General features: G+C 37.2%; 2 pseudogenes; both read left to right on the top strand.

Moving 5' to 3' along the window:
- The first annotated feature begins 9,688 nt into the window (after positions 1–9,688).
- Positions 9,689–10,648, top strand: LOC131894522 (poly(A) polymerase alpha-like; annotated as a pseudogene).
- Positions 10,649–12,440: 1,792 nt separating this feature from the next.
- Positions 12,441–15,000, top strand: LOC131903765 (vomeronasal type-1 receptor 4-like; annotated as a pseudogene).
- The last annotated feature ends 5,266 nt before the right edge of the window (positions 15,001–20,266 follow it).

Raw genomic sequence — 20,266 nt, 5'->3', positions numbered from 1 at the left:
AAATTTCTCATAGTATAGATATTTTTTGTTTTAAAAACATGTTGAAAATAATTATTTATTTATTTTAACTATGGGACAGGTGAGCTTAATATTCTACTAACATCCTATACTAACAGATTAAGTAAAAAACAAGGTCCATTTTTCTGATGCTTCCAAGATGTACACTTCACAATCAAGGTCAGTCATTTCATACATTAAAAAGACTATAAAATATTACAAGGAAATGAATCTAAGATGAAAGCAGGCATAGCTATTTTTATATTATATGATAAAATGAATTTCAAACCCAAACTAAACAGAATAGGTTGAGAAGGAAATTACATAGTAATCAAAGGGAAAATATAGTGAAAACATATAATAATTCTATTATACGTAATTACATGTATTATATATAATTACATGTATGCATCAAACACCAGGCACAAAAGTTTGTAAAAGGAACAGTACTGCTGCTAGAATCACATATTGATCCGAACACAGTGATACTAGGTGACTTCAATACCCTAATCACACAAATAAGCTGGTCTTCCAGACATAATCTAAACAAAGAAACACTGTAGTTAGATAACATCATGAATCAAATAGACATGACAGACATCTATGGAATGTAACAACCAAACACTAAAGAATATTTCTTTATTCCAAGAATTCACAAAGCTTCCTTCAAAACTGACCACAAATAAGGAATAAACAAGTCTCCACAGATACGGAAATTGAAATAATACCCTGGACTCTGTCCCACCACTATGAATTAGAGCTGGATATGAACAATGCCAACAGGAAATACACAAACTCATGGAAGTTGAACAACTCACTACTGAATGAACAGTGGGTCAAGACAGAAACCAAGAATAAAAATGAAAACAGAGCATATCCAAACAATGAGACACAATGTAGGCAGTTCTAAGAGGCAAGTTCAAAGCATTGAATGCCTACATAAAAATACTGGAGTGATTTCTTATTAATAACTTCATTACACACTTGAAATCTCTAGAGAAACAATACTTGAAAATGGTAGACAAAAAGAAATAAGAGGGCTACAAATCAGGGCTTTGAAAATCAAGGATGAAATCAATGAGATAGAAACAAACAGCAACAGCATAATCCAAATGAAGAATAAAAGAAATGAAAGGTTTTTTCCTCAAAAAAAATCAAGAAGATAACAAAGCCTTAGCCCAATTATTCAATAAAATGAGAGAGAATATCTAAGTTAATGAAGCTAGATATGAAAGAGATGACATTACAACAGGTCCTGAGGAAATTGAGAGAAACATAAGGACATACTTGTGGGAGCCGCACTGACTCCAGCTTGTGGTTTGATTCCATCTTGACTTAAGGTCAGATATTTGAAGCTTGTCTTTGCTAATCAAGGCTGAATAGCAGGATGTTTGGACAAAGGTGTGGTTACTAGATGCTTTGATAACAAGATGTTTATGCTTGTTTGTTCCTTGAACCATGGTAAGGAGGTCTATTGCCCCCCTTGCTTTGTGTATAAAAAATGCTTTGCAAAATAAATTTGGGGCTACTGCTGTATTCATTGAGAGACCTCCCAATTTTATCTTGTGTCTATTGTTTTTTTTTTTAATCTACACTCCCCATTTTAGGTACTGTTGGACAGGTCAGTTGGTCCATATATGTGGTGCCCAAACAGGTTTCTGAAAATGGGGGGCTTCATGAAGGACATTCAGGTGAATGAAGCACTCAGATATTATTGTGGTGGAAGTGCAGTGAGTAACTTGGGAGTGGAATTGTAAATATGGGGCAGGGTAAGAGTAGACAACTGTTTATACATTTGCTTAAAGATATTTTAAAAGTCAGAGGAGCTAAAGTAGGGCAGCAGCCAGTACAGAAATTTTTAGTTTGTAGAGCAAGTGTGCCCTTGGGTTCCCAAGCATGAGACCTTGGACTCAGACACATGGAGGATAATTGTAGTCAAAATCCAACAGCTTTATAATGAGCCTGGGCCTGGGAAGGTCACAATGGATGCACTTATTTTGTGGGCATCTATCAGGGACACTTTTAATTTGTGCCAAGAACAGCAGAAGGTATTTCCCCCTGAAATGGTTAGAAGTGAAACAAAACACAACATGAGACCAGAGGGAGCCATTAGACACAGACTCCTTTACAAAATTGTTTGATGGAGATCATTTCAATCCTGGTGATGAAGCTGAGCTTAAGGAAGAAGCCAGTAAATAGCATATTCAGGAGATTTCACCTGCTCTGCTTCTGACCATGAATGTTAAGAAGCACAAATTTTGTGATGAAACTAAGGAGGTAACTGAAGGGCTTGAGAGATTTATAAGTTTCCCTTTCACAAAATTGGAGACGCTGCAGGTCTCCTCTGCTTGGAAGAGCGTTTCTCTGTCTACTGTAGGGACTGGATTAGATCTACCTGGGGGCTGTCTACTAGGGTAGAATATTTGCCTATGATTGTTATGATGCAAAGTCCTCCTGGAACTTGGAAAACCCTCACCCTTATTCAGGCATCTCCCCTGCAAGCTAGTGTTAGAGAAGCAGCTGGCAGAGGGAAGGATGTGCAAGGATTTCATATGTTCCCAGGGACTGATATAAGCTTTGCCTCCCAGAGATTGGAAACAGATTTCCAAAGCTTGCCTGTCACGAGAGGATTATCTGTTGTGGATTCAAGAGAGGGAAGCATTGGGTTAATAAATGTAAATCAAGGAAGGATAACAGAGGAATCCACTCTGTTATATAAGTGATATTTTGCTTGCCCATAAAAATAAAGGTGTTTTGCTTGGCACATCTATACAGCTTCAGCTGAGTCTTGTTCATGCAAGGTTGTTAATTGCTACAGGAAAGTGCAAAGACAGCTGCCTTTTCAGTATTTGGGACATGTCTTGTATTCTAAAGAAATTAAGCCTCAGAAAATGGAAATTAGGAAACACAGCTTGCAAACTTTGAATGGCTTTCAAAAATTATTGGGGATATTCAATGGCTATGGCCCTATTTAAAGTTGTCTGTGGGAGATCTGGAGACCCTCAGTGAGATTCTTACAGGAAACAGTGATCCTAGTTTCCCTAGGTATCTTACAGATGTTGCTAGACAAGTACTGGCTCTGGTGGAGCAGGCCATTTAACATCACCTACTTTGCTATGTTGACTATGCAAAACCGTGGGAAATCTATGTGCTTCCTACATTACATACTCCAACAGCTGTGTTATTGCAAAATGGGCTGTTATTGTATTTGAATCTAGATGTTTCACCAGCCTGAGTGTTGAACTCTTATTATGAAGCAGTAACTTGTTTAACACAGAAAACATGGATAGATTTTTTTTTTTTGCTGTGGCATGTTTTGTATGGCAAATGTGTTGTTTTGATTGGTCAATAAATAAACCATTGATTGGCCAGTGGCTAGACAGGAATTATAGGTGGGACAAGGAGGAGAATAAAACTGGGAAGTGGAAGGCTGAGTCAGAGAGACACTGCCAGCGGCCACGATGACAAAGAGCATGTGAAGATCCAGTAAGCCACGAGCCACGTGGCAAGTATAGATTTATAGAAATGGATTAATTTAAGCTGTAAGAACAGTTAGCAAGAAGCCTGCCATGGCCATATAGTTTGTAAGCAATGTAAGTCTCTATGTTTATTTGGTTGGGTCTGAGCGGCTGTAGGACTGGCAGGAGAGAGATTAGTCTTGATTGTGGGCCAGACAGGAAAACTCTAGTTACAGATTCTAAGTGATATTTTGGTAGAGAACCAAGTGTGATCAACATTCCTTTTACTAAACAACAAGCTGATTGTTTATTTTAATATAATGATATTTGGACAATTGCTTTTGCTCAGTTTTGGGGTCAAATTGATAATCATTTTCCAGCTGATTGATTGTTTCAATTTACCCAAATGCATTCATTTATATTTCCTAAAGTTGTGAAAAGAGATCCCATAAAAGATGCTATGCTGGTTTTTACTAATGGTTCCTTCAATGGAAGAGTTGCTTATGTCATTAATGGTAAAGTTTATGCGGTACAAACAGCTCCAGCTTCAGCTCAGGTAGTAGAATTTTGTGCTGTGGCTATGGATTTCCAGGTTTTTGTAAATAGCTCATTTAATTTGCATACTGATAGTCATTATTTTTTTGAGGCCTTCAATTCATAGAGACTGTTTCCTGCATTGGGACTACTAATGGTCATGTTAGGATGTTACTTCAGCAAATTCAAGAAGTCATTTATTGAAGAAAGCTGTCATGCTTTGTGATTCATATTAGGGCTCTTTAAAATCATCTTGCCCCTCGAGCTGATGATAATACATCAGCTGATAAATTAACACAGATGGTCACCTTATCACAGGTAGAACTGGCTCAACAGTCACATGACCTTCATTATCAGAATACCAGAAGTTTAAGAAAACTATTTGGCCTTACCAGGGAAGTTGCTAGTCAGAGTGTTAAACAATGTGATGTCTGTCCACAGTATTTGCCTGTGCCTTCCTTAGGGGTAAATCCTTGAGTCTGTCTTCCCAATCATTTATGACAAATGGATGTTACTCATGATGCAGAATTTGGCAAATTAAAATATGTGCATTTCACAGTCAATACCTATTCATGTTTTTTGATGGCTATTGGGCAAATTGGGGAAGCTACCAAGCATGGGATAGCTCATTTCTTAAAATGTTTTTCATATATGGGGATTCCTAAAATTATAAAAACAGATAATGGTTTGGGATATATTAGTAAAGATTTCAGCAATTTTGTTCCCAATGGAAAATTGAGCATAACACAGTCATTCCTTATAATCCTAAAGGACAAGGTATGGTTGAATGAGCCCAAGGTAGTCTCAAGATCCATCTTCAAAAAATAAAAAGGGGGGTTATATCCTCAGTCTCCATATAATGCATTCAATTATTCCCTTTTATTTTAAATATTTTGAAATTGAATGCCCATGAGCAATCTGCCACATATAGATTTTGGCATTATGACACTCGAACAACTCCTGCTGAGGTGAAATGGAAGGACCTTTGCACTGGGTTATGGAAGGGAAACAATCCTCTTTTGATAAGGGGTCGAGGGCAAGTTTGTGTTTTTTCACAGGAAGAAAATGAAGCTATATGGCTGCCTCAGCATTTGGGGTGGTGTACAGAAGAGAAGATTGCCAGTCCAGATGATACTGTGGTTGCTTATGCTTTCCCAGAGGAGTTGGAGTGAGATTTACTGAACCCGTGTTCCTGATCAACCAGTATTTCATCCTCTAGTGTGGAAAAAGAAGGAGATTATGGTTATGGTTAATGATTCTCAGATTCTTGATAGACACATTACACAATTTTCCAGACCTCTGTGAGTATTAATTATTCTGGATCCAGCTGAGAAATGCTTCTCTGTTTTTCCAAAATAAACCTTTGATTGGGTGTTTGAAACTTATCCCCACTATATCTTGTGACAAGGAGGTCACTTTTGCAATATAATGTTTATCTTTTGATGCCAAATGAAATAGAAGACCTGAAAACAAGTGCCTCGGAGATTTTCCCTCTGAGGGAAAGAGACTTGTTGGAGCAATCCAACACTATTATGAAAGCGATGTGTGGCTGTAGGCTCTCTTAGTATAGTATCACTGGATTTCAGAGATATGTGCTAGACTGGTCAGGAAACCAAATTAGGAGGCACTGAAGAGTCCCTCCAAAATGATTAGGAGGAGTGGGATGAAAGTTTTGCTGTTGGTATTTGGTACTTGGGGACTGGAGCAACCGAAAGTTATCTTTGGAAGCCGGAGGCAGTGATGCATTGGATTTTAAAAGAGGGAAAATGAGACGTTCTGAATTATGGAGTTACTCCTACGACACTCACAACAAAAAACACATTTTCTTGTCTCTTAAATAGATCAGTATTAGCTTGTGTTAATGCACAATCTTTTTAATGTAAATTATGAGAATTGTAATTAACCAATTGTGTGTCCATTTTTAATAATCATACTAGAATTACAATGTAAACTCATTATTGTTTATAACCTCTTCTTTAACAATGAAAGTGTTACTGGTTGGAAAAAGGTTAGAGCTCACCTGAGAGGAATTTGGTGTGATGGTATTGAGTCCTTAGATTTGATGTGATTAAAAAGGAAATGTTGGCACTTTGCGGGGAAGGCTTTGCCCTGGAGGAGGTGGGAATAGGGTGTGGGCTGGGGGTAAGGTGAGGGGACAAGAGGGAGGAGAACAAGGGAATCCGTGGCTGATATGTAGAACTGAGCTGTATTGCAAAAGAAAAAAAATGACAATAAAAGGAAATGTTGGATTTTGATGCAGCAAAACTGCTAAAGACATCCTTGATCAATTTAGAATGGTCATTCCATCTTAGTCATCCTTACTCCCTTATTAGAGTATATTGCAGCCACAGGAACATGTGTATTGCTAGGCATTATTTGCTTGTCTACTATTATCAAGTTATTTGTAAACTCTTGGTGGAAAGTTGGTTCAGAGTTACATGGTGTTAAGCTCTGCATCCTCCATTGAAATTTTCCAGAGGCTGGTAGTTAAAGACAGATAAGTCCTTTCCACCATTCTACTACCTAAGCAGTGAATGAATGATGGAATTCATGAGACTAAGATGGATAAGACTGGTTAGTTGAAAAAGGCAACCTAATACAGGAATAGTCATCTGAGGGGTTCGGGGCACCCTTAGAAAATAAAGGGGGGAATTGTGAGACCCCACAGGGACTCCAGCTTGTGGCTTGATTCTATCTTGACTTAAGTTCAGAGAGTTCAAATTTGGCTTTGCTTCTTAAGGCTGAGTAACAGGATGTTTGGCCAAAGAACTGGTTACTAGATGTCTTGCTCATCAAGGCCAAGTAACAGGATGTTTGGTCAAAGGTGTGGTTACTAAATGTTTTGATAATTAAGGATGTGTTTATGCTTGTTTGTTCCTTGAACCATAGTAAGAAGGTCTTCCCATCCTCTCCCCTCATCTTGTTTTGGGTATAAAAGGGCTATGATAAATAAATTCGGGACTGCTGCAGTATTCACTGTGAGCCATCCTGATTCTATTTTCTGACTTTTGTCTTTTTCTTTCTTAATCCTCACTCCCATGTTCAGGTACTCTTGGACAGGTCATCTGGTCCCTATAGTACACTCCACATAGCTGCATACTTGCTGTTTTCACAGGTGAGATGATAATTGGAGGGAAACACATGGAATCACACAGCCATATTTCAGGTACTGGCAGCCTCCCTACAGCATATGTCCCAGATAAAGTGACTTTGGAAGTAGGATCAGTAACTCAGAAAAGATCTAGTGTTGTATGCTTCATATTGCATTGTGCAAGTAGAGTTTGTAGGTGGAAGTTTCTCTCTTCCTGCCTGGCCCTGCAATTGGGATGAATTCCCCCCACCCATGGTCTTGCAGCTACTTGTAAAATAATAACTCAGGCTTGTTTTATTTACAATCTTATGGCCTATGGCTTTAGCTTATATTAGCTAGCTCTTTCAATTAACTCAACCCATTTCTATTAATCCACATGTTGCTGCATGGCTTTTGGTATTACTTATTCTCTCACATCTTGCTTTTCCTAGCAGCAGCTCACTGCATCTGCTGATACCCAAATTTTCTTCTCTCTCTCAGTTGGATTTCCCACTTGGTTCCATTCTGCCCTGCCATAGGTCAACGCAGATTTATTTATTAACAAATGGGAGCAACAAATATTCACAACATATAGAAAGACATCCCACAACACTTCCCATTTTGGATGAATAAGAAGAAGACTTTTAATTTTAACAGTAAAGTTTTATATAACAAATTTATCAAGCAAGTGCTACAGTATCTAATCTATTTGTATTTGGTAAAATTAAAGAAAAATTCTATCATCTATCCTATATTTGTGAACTTAAACTTTTATATCTTATTTACATTTTATCATAACAAAGAAAAAACTATAATTATAACTATCTAGTCCAACTCCATCAAAGACCCCAGAAAGATATAATATTACCTAAGTAAACAGGATTGCATTGTAAGCAACTTTCAAAATTCTAGAAATGACAGAGACATCTGGCTGCCTGGAAAGTCATCCAAATTTCCTCTTTAAACTTGAGGCATCTATCTTCAGCCTATTGGCCTATAGTTTCTCAGTTACTTCTCCCTGTTTCCTGAAAAATGTCTGGCAGCCTCCTCTGCAAAGCAATAACCTGGAGGACCACCTTGCCTTGTTTTTGCAAAATTCGGGGTTCATTTTTCTATGGGTCCTGCATGTCCAAGTTATAAGACATACGATCAAGCAATCCAGGAAAGAGCAGTTTTTCACAAATGGCTAACTCTTGTCATAAAGAAAGCAAGCTCCATGTCAAATTTCTTCAATGTCCATCATCTTCTCTGAAGTAGTTGGTGCTAAAAGGAGCAGACATGTCTCATTGTTCAGAAAAGTCTAAGTTCTTAAAACACTGCAAATGCCACATTTTTATCTCTTTGAAGTGTTTGATGATAACCTACCCACTTGAAATACACATTTGTATATCTAAAAAACTTAACATGACTATAAATTTGAGTATTAGCTGGGTGGTGGTGGAACATGCCTTTAATCCCAGCACTCTGGAGGCAGAGCCTGGTGGATCTCTGTGAGTTTGAGGCTAGCCTGGTCTATAGAGTGAGATTCAGGGCAGGCATCAAAACTATGCATAGAAACTCATCTCAAAAAACCAAAGAACAATTAACTGTTAATTTGTATTTCTTAACTATATATTACATTTTTAAATGAGGTACATAAACATAATACCTTCAACAGAAATAAAAATATATAAATAGTGTAACAAAATTAAATTTAAATTTGTATCAATAAAGCCAAATCCATAGCAATGTAAAACATTTCAAACAAATTGTTGCTCTTTAAAAGTAGGTTCAATAATCTATCCTTTTATCCTATCATATCTATATCCCCTTTTCTTTTTAGAAAGAGATTGCATTTATAATCAACCACCTTTACATAAAAATAAACATTTATAATTTTTGGTTTTTAGTCTAGCCTTTAAAGGCTGAGCCATCTCTCCCGTGCATGCTTTTAATCCCAGCACTTGGGAGGCAGAGGCAGGCGGATCTCTGTGAGTTTAAGGCCAGCCTGGTCTATAGAGCAAGATCCAGGAAAGGCACAAAACTACACAGAGAAACCCTGTCTCGAAAAACCAAAAAATAAATAAATAAAATAAATATTTATAAACAATATTTGGAAATTTGGGCATAGCTTCTAATATTACTTCCTGTTTGTTGGGAGTTCTGGCAATCTTATGGGGATCCTGAGAAAATTAAGAGGTATAGTTAAAATATGGCTGTAGTAGTGTTTGAGGCGTTATGGACCTTTCAGCGGTTCTTGGTTGATCAAACCACATTAGACTAGAAGCAATCCATAGGTTGTAATCTTCTGTGGAAACAAGAGCAGAATGTCTTTTCCAAAGCAACATATTCCTAGACACATATTTTAAAGTCAAGATACCTTTAAAATATACATATTGGTTTAACTTAGGAGTCTTTAGAATCAAATCTCTCTCTCCAGTTAAAAAACCCAAAGATGGTTCTAGAACGTTGCTGCAGTTAGTGCTCTGGCGCCAGGTTAGCATGAAGGGGAAAGAGGCACTTAAAGTGGCAAGGCCAGGGTGTGGGACTGGGTTGGCCCTAGGGCTGAGGCAGGCCCCTGTCCCTCCTGTCTGTGTGGATCATGCCCAGGGTGGCTGTGGGTGACTGGGCGGTGCCAGTGCAGGAGATGATGCCTTTTCCACTTACAAGCAGGGATCACAAAAAACGCAGTCCCAACAGAGGCACTATGGCATTACCTCTCCTATCAGGTTAGCGGCCCCCAAGGAGACTGACTGCCTACTCACACAGAAACTCATGAGACTCTGAATCCCTTTGGGGTTTTTGAAGAAGTAGAGGAACTGCAGCACAGGATTTTAATTTTGGGAAAATTAAATAACTTGATGAAAGAATGAATACGAGAAATTAGTGAAAGCAAGAATCTTCCAAAATCTATAAAATGTTGGAGGAAAAATTTTTACATTTGGATCTTACAGAATAAGAGTACATATGAAATGTGCCAATATTGATGCGTTGTGTGTTGCACCAAGACATGTTGATCAGAGTGACTTTTTCACCTCATTCTATGATAAATTGAAATTACAAGAAGAAGTGAAAGACTTAAGAGCTGTTGAAGAGGCATTTGTACCAGTTATCAAACTCTGTTTTGCTGGAATAGAGATTGATATTTTGTTTGCAAGAGTAGCACTGCAGCCTATTCCAGAAGATTTGTACCTATGAGATGACAGTCTGCTTAAAAACCTAAATACAAGATACATAAGAAGACTTAATGGTTGCAGGGTAACCGATGAGATTTTACATCTAGTACCAAACATTGACAACTTCAGGTTAACTCTGAGAGCCATCAAACTGTGGGCCAAACGGCACAACATCTATTCCAATATATTAGATTTCCTCGGTGGTGTTTCCTGGGCTATGCTAGTAGCAAGAACTTGCCAGCTTTATCCAAATGCAATGGCATCAACTCTTGTACATAGATTTTTCTTGGTATTTTCTAAATGGGAATGGCCAAATCCAGTGCTATTGTAACAGCCTGAAGAATGCAATCTTAATTTGCCTGTGTGGGACCCAAGGGTAAACCCCAGTGACAGGTACCATCTTTTGCCTGTAATTACACCAGTATACCCACAGCAGAACTGTGTCTGTTTCAACAGGGATGGTCAGGGTTGAGGAGTTTAAACAAGGTCTTGCTATCACAGATGAAATTTTGCTGAGTAAGGCAGAGTGGTCCAAACTTTTGAAGCTCCAAACTTCTTTCAGTAGTACAAGTATGTATTTTAAGACATGTCAGCCACGTTGCTCTTAAGTAGTGTTTTAACAGTGGCCTATGTGGTATCATCTCTTGCCAGATTAGTGAACTTTGGAGTCTCTCCTCCGGTGTCTGTAGAGTTTTCCTTACTGTTGCAAAGGACTTAGGAGTTTTAGTCAACTGTTGTTTTTCCCTTTATCAGTACAATGTGTCAGCCTTAGAGTTTTGTTGCTTGATTGACCTAGCATTCCTACTGTTTGTCAGCAGCTCAGTTCTAGGTGTGCAACTTGTCACGAGGACAGTCTGCACCTTAGCAAGCAGGTGAGCTTTTCACTATGTGATTTCTGTTCTCTCTCTAGAAACTTCTTACATTTAATTCTGACAACTTACAAGGGTATTTAAAACATGCACAGACCCAAAAAAGTCAATGATTGGCTGATTTAATGTTTCTAGTAATTAGTAGCACAACATTGACATACTATTTCCCCTTTCAAAAAATATGTCTGTATTTTCTAACAATTTAAGTGGGTATAATTTCATTAATGTCTTTAATACAATGCTTTAACACCTTAGAAGTTAAAAGCCTCATGAATTGTGTTGTGTTGAAAAATGTAAGTTACAATAAATTTTAAAGAAATAACAAAAACCAAAAAAAAAAAATCCCAAAGACAACACAATCCAGAGTGGCTGTGTAATTTCCATCTTTGTGTGGCTTAATTTTTCATATTACTTTATTCTTCTTTTTAGGAATTTATGTTTATTATTTAAATATTATATATATAATATATATATATACATATATCATACATATTATGATTGTTGATACCTTCGGACCATTGTTTTAAACTGTAGTGTTCCTAGGACCAAAGCAGCAGACTTGGGTGCTGACTCCACTCCTCTTGACTTCTTAACATGGCAGAGCTATGTTTACCACCAGCTCTAGTAAGCAGTGGGTCTATGCCTCCATCAAGCAGTGTGAAGCCCAGAAACCCCCTTTTTTGTCTGTACTAGCAAAAGTTAAATCCACCATGCAGTGCACTGCATGGCTTGGAGACATGTCTGTGTACTATGGTGGGAATCTGCCATGCTGTAGGTCAAGTCCACACGCCCTGAACACACCATGCTGTAGCTCAAGCCTCCATGCTGAGGCATCTTTGTATTATGGCTTGACTGAGAGACACGACAAGAAGTTGCTCTTCGCTCGATTTTAGAATCCTTCTTTAAAGATTTCTAAGGTTTTAGGTGGAAATTCTTGCTAGAAGGTTGGAGATCAAATGTAGCCAGAAGTTTCTCTGGTCCTGCCCAGTCCTAATGGGGATGAATCTATCCTACCCATTGTCCCACAGTCACTTATAAAATAATCATCCAGAGGCTTATATTAATTACAAACTGTATCGCTTATGGCTTTAGCTTATATTAGCTAGCTCTTTCAACTTAACTCAACCCATTCCTATTCATCTATGTGTTGCCACATGGCTTTGGGGCACTACCTGTTCTCTCATGTGTTGATTCTCTTGGCAGGGGCTCACAGCATCTGCCCTCCCCCTGCTTTTCTTCTCTATCTCTCTTGGATTTCACACCTGACTCCATGCTGCCCTGCCATAGGCCAATGCAGCTTTACTTATTAACCAATGGGTGCAACACTTATTCACAGCATACAGGAAGATAGCCCACAATGAAAGTTCATAAAGGAAATCCTGTGTCAAGAGTGTGGGTCAGTGGCCTCTATCAAAACGGGAGTGTAGATTGAACCTGTGTGTATGTCAAAATTGTAAAGAAGGAGAGACACCACTGAGGAATAAATAAGCTTTATTTATATAAATAGTCAGCAAAGATACATGTGGTTCTGGACATTTAACACTGCTGAATTCTGCAAATATTTAATATATTCTATAGTGACAAGACTTATGGGGTAAAGAAAACAGTGGTTTAAGGTGAACTCCCAATATCCTAAAAGGATTTAATTTTTCAGTTATGAAGAGTATGAATGAGCAGATAAAAGGAGGATGAATGCAGTTAATAATCAGTATTCTTTACTGAACCATGATAAAGTATATATTTTGTTGAACTTAGGGCTCATTTGCAAAGTGGTCACTGTGGTTGGTGATAGATGTATTACTATATGTGACTGTAGTGATTAGAATACCAAATTCACATATCTCAAATCTTCCCATTGTACCCTTGTTATATGCAGTATTTGCTAATTAAATGTTTTAAATTTTCCAAAAAAAAGTGAAACAAAACAAAGTACCTTTGGAAACACAATATTATGTTAATAATCTGCTATTTAACTAGCATTATAAGAATCATAACATATATTAATATTGGTGTTGGTAGTGTGCATGATGGTTTTGTACATCGAGTTAAAACTAGCATTAATGTCTATGATTAATGGAATTGTTCCCAGAATGACTGTCCATATGTTAATGGAAAGATGTCTTTACATAAATTTAAGTAAAACAAAATTAATTGAGAAAATTTTTGAATCTCTTCAACAAATGTGAATAGTGTGGGGTCCCTTGGGTCATTCTCTCTATAATGTAGATAAGGAGAGTTAATGAAATGCTGTCCATCTGATGTTACCTGTGTCCTGCAGTCAGTTTTCAAAATATTAAAATCACATGGAAATTAAAGACCAATGGTGTAAGAATTAGAACGTGATGAGTTTGGATATGTATAAGATGGATGTGGAAAACTTTTTGACATCCTAAAATTCATCTGTGAACTTAAAATGATCCTAAGCAATTGTCTAAAAAAGTCTACATTTGAACTCTTCCCAGTTTAGACAATTAACTTTCATTTTTGACACAAAAGTTTTGCATATACGTCTTCTATATTAAAATTTTCTCCACTCATATATTAATAGCCAATACTTTTATATTTTGCTAGTATTCATTAATATTTTTGTGTGTGATCTGAGACCGAAGATAGATTATTTTTCTCACACTTAATATTTTAAAATGTATTTGTGTTTATTGTCCAAAATACATGTCATGGTTTTTAACAGTTCTGTAACACATTACACCTATATTCCTCACGTTTACCTGGGAAAGACTATTTGAAACCATGCAGGTTTACACGTAGTAACTCAAGGTTGAACATGATTCACTATGGGGCAAGTTGCTCTCACATTATAGTATCTGTTAGTTGCTGTAAATAATCACCCATGACTTATAGTGACCTGAAAATAGAAGTTTATGTTCATGTGTACACATGATGTAAAAAATAGCTCTAAGCCCCATAATTGTAGGCTGAGCATTTATGTGTAAGCACAAAGGAAATATTGTAAACTGCAGTTGAAGAAACCATCAAAGCAGCAGTCAAGCACTACACTGTAACTTTGCACGTTTTCTCCGTTGCCATTCATCCAGGTTCAAGCCTTTGTCTTAACTCTGCTTTACAAAGGATTGCTGCAGACCATGGATGCTTTTAGGCTGAAAGTTTTTGTAACTGATTTTGGATGCAAGCTCTTTCTCTACCTTGAAAAAATGGGCAGCAGTACATGTATTTGAAGTAGCAGCTTCATAAGTGTTTTCCAGGCCATTACCATCAGCCACAGGGACTCCAGGTGAGCAGAGATTAGAGACAAAACATCCCAGCATAGTGGTTTATTCCTATGCTTCTGTTGCATTCTGAAGATCTTCATAAATTCTTATAATCTCCTCCACGTGACTTGCATATTGGAAGGTAGAAACATAATTATACAAGACGGTAGGTACTGTTCTGTTTTTCTTGAAAAAAAAACTGGCAAAATTCTGCATGCTGTGTTCCTGCCTCTATTTGATGCTGTATGGGGGGTCTCCTGGTCTGGACCAGCATATCAACTGTTCTTACCCTGTATAGCCCCAAACAGAGAATGCAACACATGCCTACTACCAAAACTTCCACAAAATCTTCCACCTACTCCAGGGCTATCAAGACCATCCTTCTTGAAGTGAGTACATTTGTTTTCTTTTAGGTAATCCCTTGTCTCTTTCAACTGTTTCTGGTGTTCTTGATTAATCCTAGCTATCTCTTGGTAAAAACAACCCGTAGTTATCTCTGGGTGTTTTGCAGCTGTGAGTCCCTATCTGAGTCACTATTCTATAGCATCCAGCCACTCTGTTCCCTGGATGAGAAATTTATCAGAACCTGATATGATTAAAAACAAACTGAAGCACCATACATGGTTCTTGATTAACCCCTCATGCCTGAAAATGTTATGTACATTGTGGACAGCCATCACAGAACATTGATGTGTTCATATATAAACTTTTGTGTTTAATTAGTGCATGTGCTTTTATGCATCTATATTAGGCAAGTTTGCAAAAACACTCACTCAGATTCAGTTTATCTTGCTTCATACAATGTGCTTGTCAAATTTTTGGTAACACATTGTAACTACAAAGGCTAAATAAAAATATACCTGTAGAATTTAGAATTCTGAAAAAAATTACTATGATCTAGATAAACTGACTAAAAAGAACAATTACGTTCAGGTTTTCTTGATATTTTTTGTGATTAGCTTGTTAAATAGAACTTACTTCTTCTTGCTCTAATTCTATTCTTGTGTTAGTATCTGTATGTCTTTAAAATAACATCCAAATTAAAGCTATGAAACATTATTTACAGGGACAACTGGAATTGGTCATGTTTTCTAAAGCAATGAAAGCATATAGAAAACTTAGGATCTGATTTCTGGTTTTGACACTTCTTCAAATTCCCTCTATTTATTTTTAATATTTTAATGCCTTTTGGGAACTTCACATTCAGTGATTAAAAATCAATAGTGGAAAGGAAGGTGTATAAAGAGTACAACATTTCTAGGATACAATCAAGAGAACAAAACTAAGTTAAAAGTTATCAGAGAGATTGTGTTTAATGAAGGAACAGGAATTTCCCAAATGCAGACAAAGATATGGACATTCTAACAGGAGAGGTGTTTGGAGTCTAGAGAGATATGGCCAGAGAAGAAACCCTGTCCCTCATCTGATAGTCAGATAATGGGAAATACATAGCTAATAAAACAATTAACAAGATATAAAGGAAAATGACATCACTCTGCAAGTGAAAACACAACAGAGGAATGTCAGGACTCTCATTAGCATCCACTTAGCAGCCATGGAAAGATGTGGTTCAACACTTAAGGAGGGCAGTGCTTTAATCCAAGCACTGGCAAGTCAGAGACAGGTGGATCTCTGTACATTCAAGGACAGCTTGTTCTCAGAAGAAAAGTGGATGGCAGCTAGGGCTACATGGAGAGACTCTGTCTCAAAATAAATAAGTTATTAGATAAAAAAGATAAGGAAACCACTTAGAGCCAAGATTTCTGCATTAAGAGAAGCCATTTGTAAAACTGAAAGAGAACTAAGATCAAGAATTATAAAATTTGCAGTGAAAACAGATGTCTTAGCAGATCCCAGTAAAATCCAGTGAATTATTAGGAAACATCTTGAAATTTCTGTTCTAAAAAAGTGAAAAATATATAAGTAGATAAATTCCTATATACATATGACTTGATATGAATAATACAAAAGGTATAAGCAATTATAGAAGACTGAAGAAGCATCATAAAAATGGTCCTGACACAGGAATCTCAGGACTGGATGGGTCCTTTGATGACTTCTCCCAAACCTTTAAAGAACTGACAGCAATGTTTTGAAGAGTGTCCGAAAAACCAGAGAGAAAAGAAATTCAGCAAAACTCACTCACTGAATCAATCATCATCCTGATCATGTGTTCAATTCTGGTGGCCCTCATGTGAATGGAGAGAACAGTTGTCTTGGAACCTCCAAACTCATTAAGAAAAGCACCTCCTCAAAACAAAGAAATAAATGTAATAAGAATATAAACAGCAAAAAGAGAATAAAATCCTTGTGAAGAAAATATTTGAAAACATTAGTGTATAAATCATGAAAAGAAATGAAAAACAAAATTCACTGTATCCCAGAAATTATAGAATTAATTAATACATTAATGATTAGCACAGAGAGATCTTGGTAGAAGAAACAGAAATTGTCAAAAGAAAAAGAAACAGTGTTTATATCCATGTGTATCAATTAAATGCAAGGTAAAAATATTTGCTATTCCCCATCCCCCAGTCAAAGGTTGTCATCAGGAAGACAAATATCCCTGTCTGTGCATGCTCTTTCTCATTTTATCTCAAATCAAATACTGTTCTTGATGGTTTTGTGAATTTGGAAATGTGGGAAGAAATGGAGAAAACTCTGATGAGAACATCTTTTGTAGTTTTTAACAGATTTGGGCAGCAGCGGTGTATCTGACAGCTACAGACATGGTAGAGTTGGCCTATCACAGTATTTGCTGCTGAGTCTGTCTTTTGTCAGGAGCTTTGAGAACCTCCAGTGTTTCTTTTATACTTACTCTTTTGACTTTTTTCCTGTGACCAATAGCACTCTAAATAAACCACACCTTACTACAAAATATAACTACCCATTGGCAATGAGATATGGGCATGTACACAGTGTCACACTGTGATTGAACAGAGGACACAATAACATTCAGGGTGGAATATTGCCATTTTCTTATGATCCATGACATCTTTATCATCCCTTTGTCTCATTTCATTTCTCTTTACTAACTTAAGTGTTGTAGTCTCCTGAGGATAACAAAGAGGAAATAACTAGATCTGTTTTGCTGGTGGAAAAAAGAATTCAATGGGACTTCCACAGAGGACTGCCAGTCCTTCACATGTCATAACTCAATATTTCTTTCTCACTCTCTGTGGGATCTTGTCTTCTTCCCATGATGCAGAATTTTCAGATCATTATTTACAGTGTTCCCTTAAAAGATGGGAGCAATAAGTTTGTAATTATTCTTGATCCCCGCTACTTGTAGTAAATATCTCTCAGGAAGGGTCTTTGATGCTGGAGTCTGTATGTCCTTTGCTATGGCAAGTGAAAAGATACTTGCTGTTTTGAGGAAAGGCGAGGGTACAAAATCACAGATGCATATCTGTGGCATTTTAAATCACCAGACCTAGTCATTAAGTCAACATCAGGGAGAAAACAATCCTGTTAGAAAGTTAGTGATTTTTTTTTTCTGAGGCAAGGTTTCTCTGTTTAACAGTTGTAGCTGTTCTGGAACTAACTCTGTAGACCAGGCTGGTCTCAATCTCAGAGATATCTAGAGATGGCCTCTGCATCCCAAATGCTGCGATGAAAGGTGTGGTTTTTTTTTTTTTTTTAAACCACCAGCACACAGCTAGTGAGTTTTTTTAACAGCTGTCTGCTAATGAGAGCTTATGGATGAAAGGTGATGCCAAAATCTGTTAAGAGATCACATAAGGAAAATAAGACTTAAGATTAAAGTTGGTTGGTGACAGCACCACAGACTAAGCAGAGACATTCATGATGATAGAGTTGCAAAGAATATGAGTTCCTATATCTACCCCAAACCTGATTCTCCTGACTGAATGAAATTTTCAGACACAGTCATAGACATGGCTTAACTCAAGTGAGAATTAAACTATATTTTCAGGGTATCAGAATTGTTTAATAATCAGTCTATTACTGACAACTCACCGCCAGAATCCTAGACAGGTTTGAGAGTTTTCATCATGGCACTGGTAATCTGTCAATGTCTCTATTCAAGTGAGTTATGCATATACAGGAGGCATCTAGGTCTGTATAAAAGTGTGAGTTTCTGGAAACTGTCTCAGGAATTTCTCTAACTGTGCAGTGGAGGCAGGTGAATGAAATGCTAATATTAGATCATGAGATCATCTCCTCTGTGAGCCTGGTGAGGACCTTTAGGGACAGCTAACACAGACACTGAGAAGTTATAGCAGAGCTTGTCAGGGGAGCCACATCCTGTTTCACCCTTGTGAAATGTTCTTTGTTGACAGTGAAGAGTATGTGAATGAGTCCAGGTACAAGAGGACTCTACCTCTGCTCTGTATTGCTTGTAACTTAATCCTGATCTAAACACTAAGGTTTGGCAAGTATATGAACAAAAATTGATCTGAAAAACTGCATCACGTGTTATATACATGGCTTTATGTCATAAATATGCCAGATTTTGTGCACAGCCTGTGTTATAAAAATCATTCTACAGACTTGTTTCAATGCGTAGCTCAACTATGTATTTGTTCTTAAGGTCATCTTATGAAATAATGTGTTCTTTCCTTCAACCATACCTTTACTAGTATGTGGTTGGCATCTGATGAACGAATAAGTCATAAGATCACCTCAGGTGTGTGGTTCATTACACAGATACATCATTTTGCAGGTCTTTGATATGCTGGGCTTTTCAAGGTTTGTAATTCTTGATCAAAAAATACCTCAGTACTCATTGTTACATGATAATTACCTATACTATTCACATTCTCAAACAAATCCATACTTCCAAGAGAAGAAATAATAAAATTCTTGCTATGAAGGATATAATAAGGAAGTACAAAATGAGAAGTAAATATGCCACTTCTGTGTTTGGAAAACCCAGTAAAATAGCTATTATTTATGGAACCTCTGGAATGATTGTATACTAAACCCATCACCATCCAATCAGTTCCCTTCTCCAAATACCCTCAAACAAGCTGTACTTCAAAAATACTAAACTACAGTAGTGTAACTCAATTTCCTGCATCTTCAGTGATAACATGTTAAGTATATCTGCTCATAGCCTTCAAAGAGTGAGCATATTATATGTTGTTCTTCTTACATATCTTGATCTCTATACTGCAAGTCTATTCTTAAGTCTCAGTAAATCTCTTGATCTTAATTCCATTGGGACTATGTTGAAGGGCAAAGGTTGGGATTTAGGTAACCTGGTACAAGTAACCCATGCAGGGTCCTGAAGCTCCTGTAGAAGGTACTAACCAAATGACACACAATTTAAATTGAAACATTGCAATTTGTTTGTGTGTTCCAGTAAATGGGATGTGTGGTGATATTTTATTTGTACTGACATGTGATACTTTATTTGTATGTCAATAAATAAAGTTTGTCTGGAGATCAGAGGTCACAGTCAGCCATAAGGGGAAGTCAGGTGGTGGTGGTAGTACACGCCCTTAATCCAATCACATGGCAGCCAGAGTCTCTGTGTGTTCAAGGACACAGCCAAGCATGTTGACACATGCCTTTAATCCCAGTATCAACCATAGAGGTATGGAGGTCTGTATAGACAGGGAGTAATGAGGATGTGATGTGGCTGGACTTAGAGCCAATAAGAAGGCAGAACAGGAAAGCAATAAAGGTGTAGGTTAGATAAGAAGAGGTTCTCTTGGGAATCTACGGCAATGTGGTGAGCTAAGGTTAGTTGGCGGCTCTTTCTCTGATCTCTACGGCTTGCACTCTTCTATTTGGCTCTGTGTTTCTTATTTGATAAGCCTAGAAATTATCTACAGGGATGCATATTTGTTAAGTATTAAACATGTGATGCCTGCATTATGACAACCACAAAATTTCTGTTTTTGTTGTTTTATCTTGTATTAATTTATTTACAGAATCATAATATACTATTAGAAACCTAATCAGGATTTTAAATGAATGCATAAGTATA

The sequence above is a fragment of the Peromyscus eremicus genome, chromosome 1 (genome assembly GCF_949786415.1).
Source record: "Peromyscus eremicus chromosome 1, PerEre_H2_v1, whole genome shotgun sequence".
Classification (NCBI taxonomy): Eukaryota; Metazoa; Chordata; class Mammalia; order Rodentia; family Cricetidae; genus Peromyscus; species Peromyscus eremicus.
This window is presented reverse-complemented; position numbering and strand designations above follow the sequence as displayed.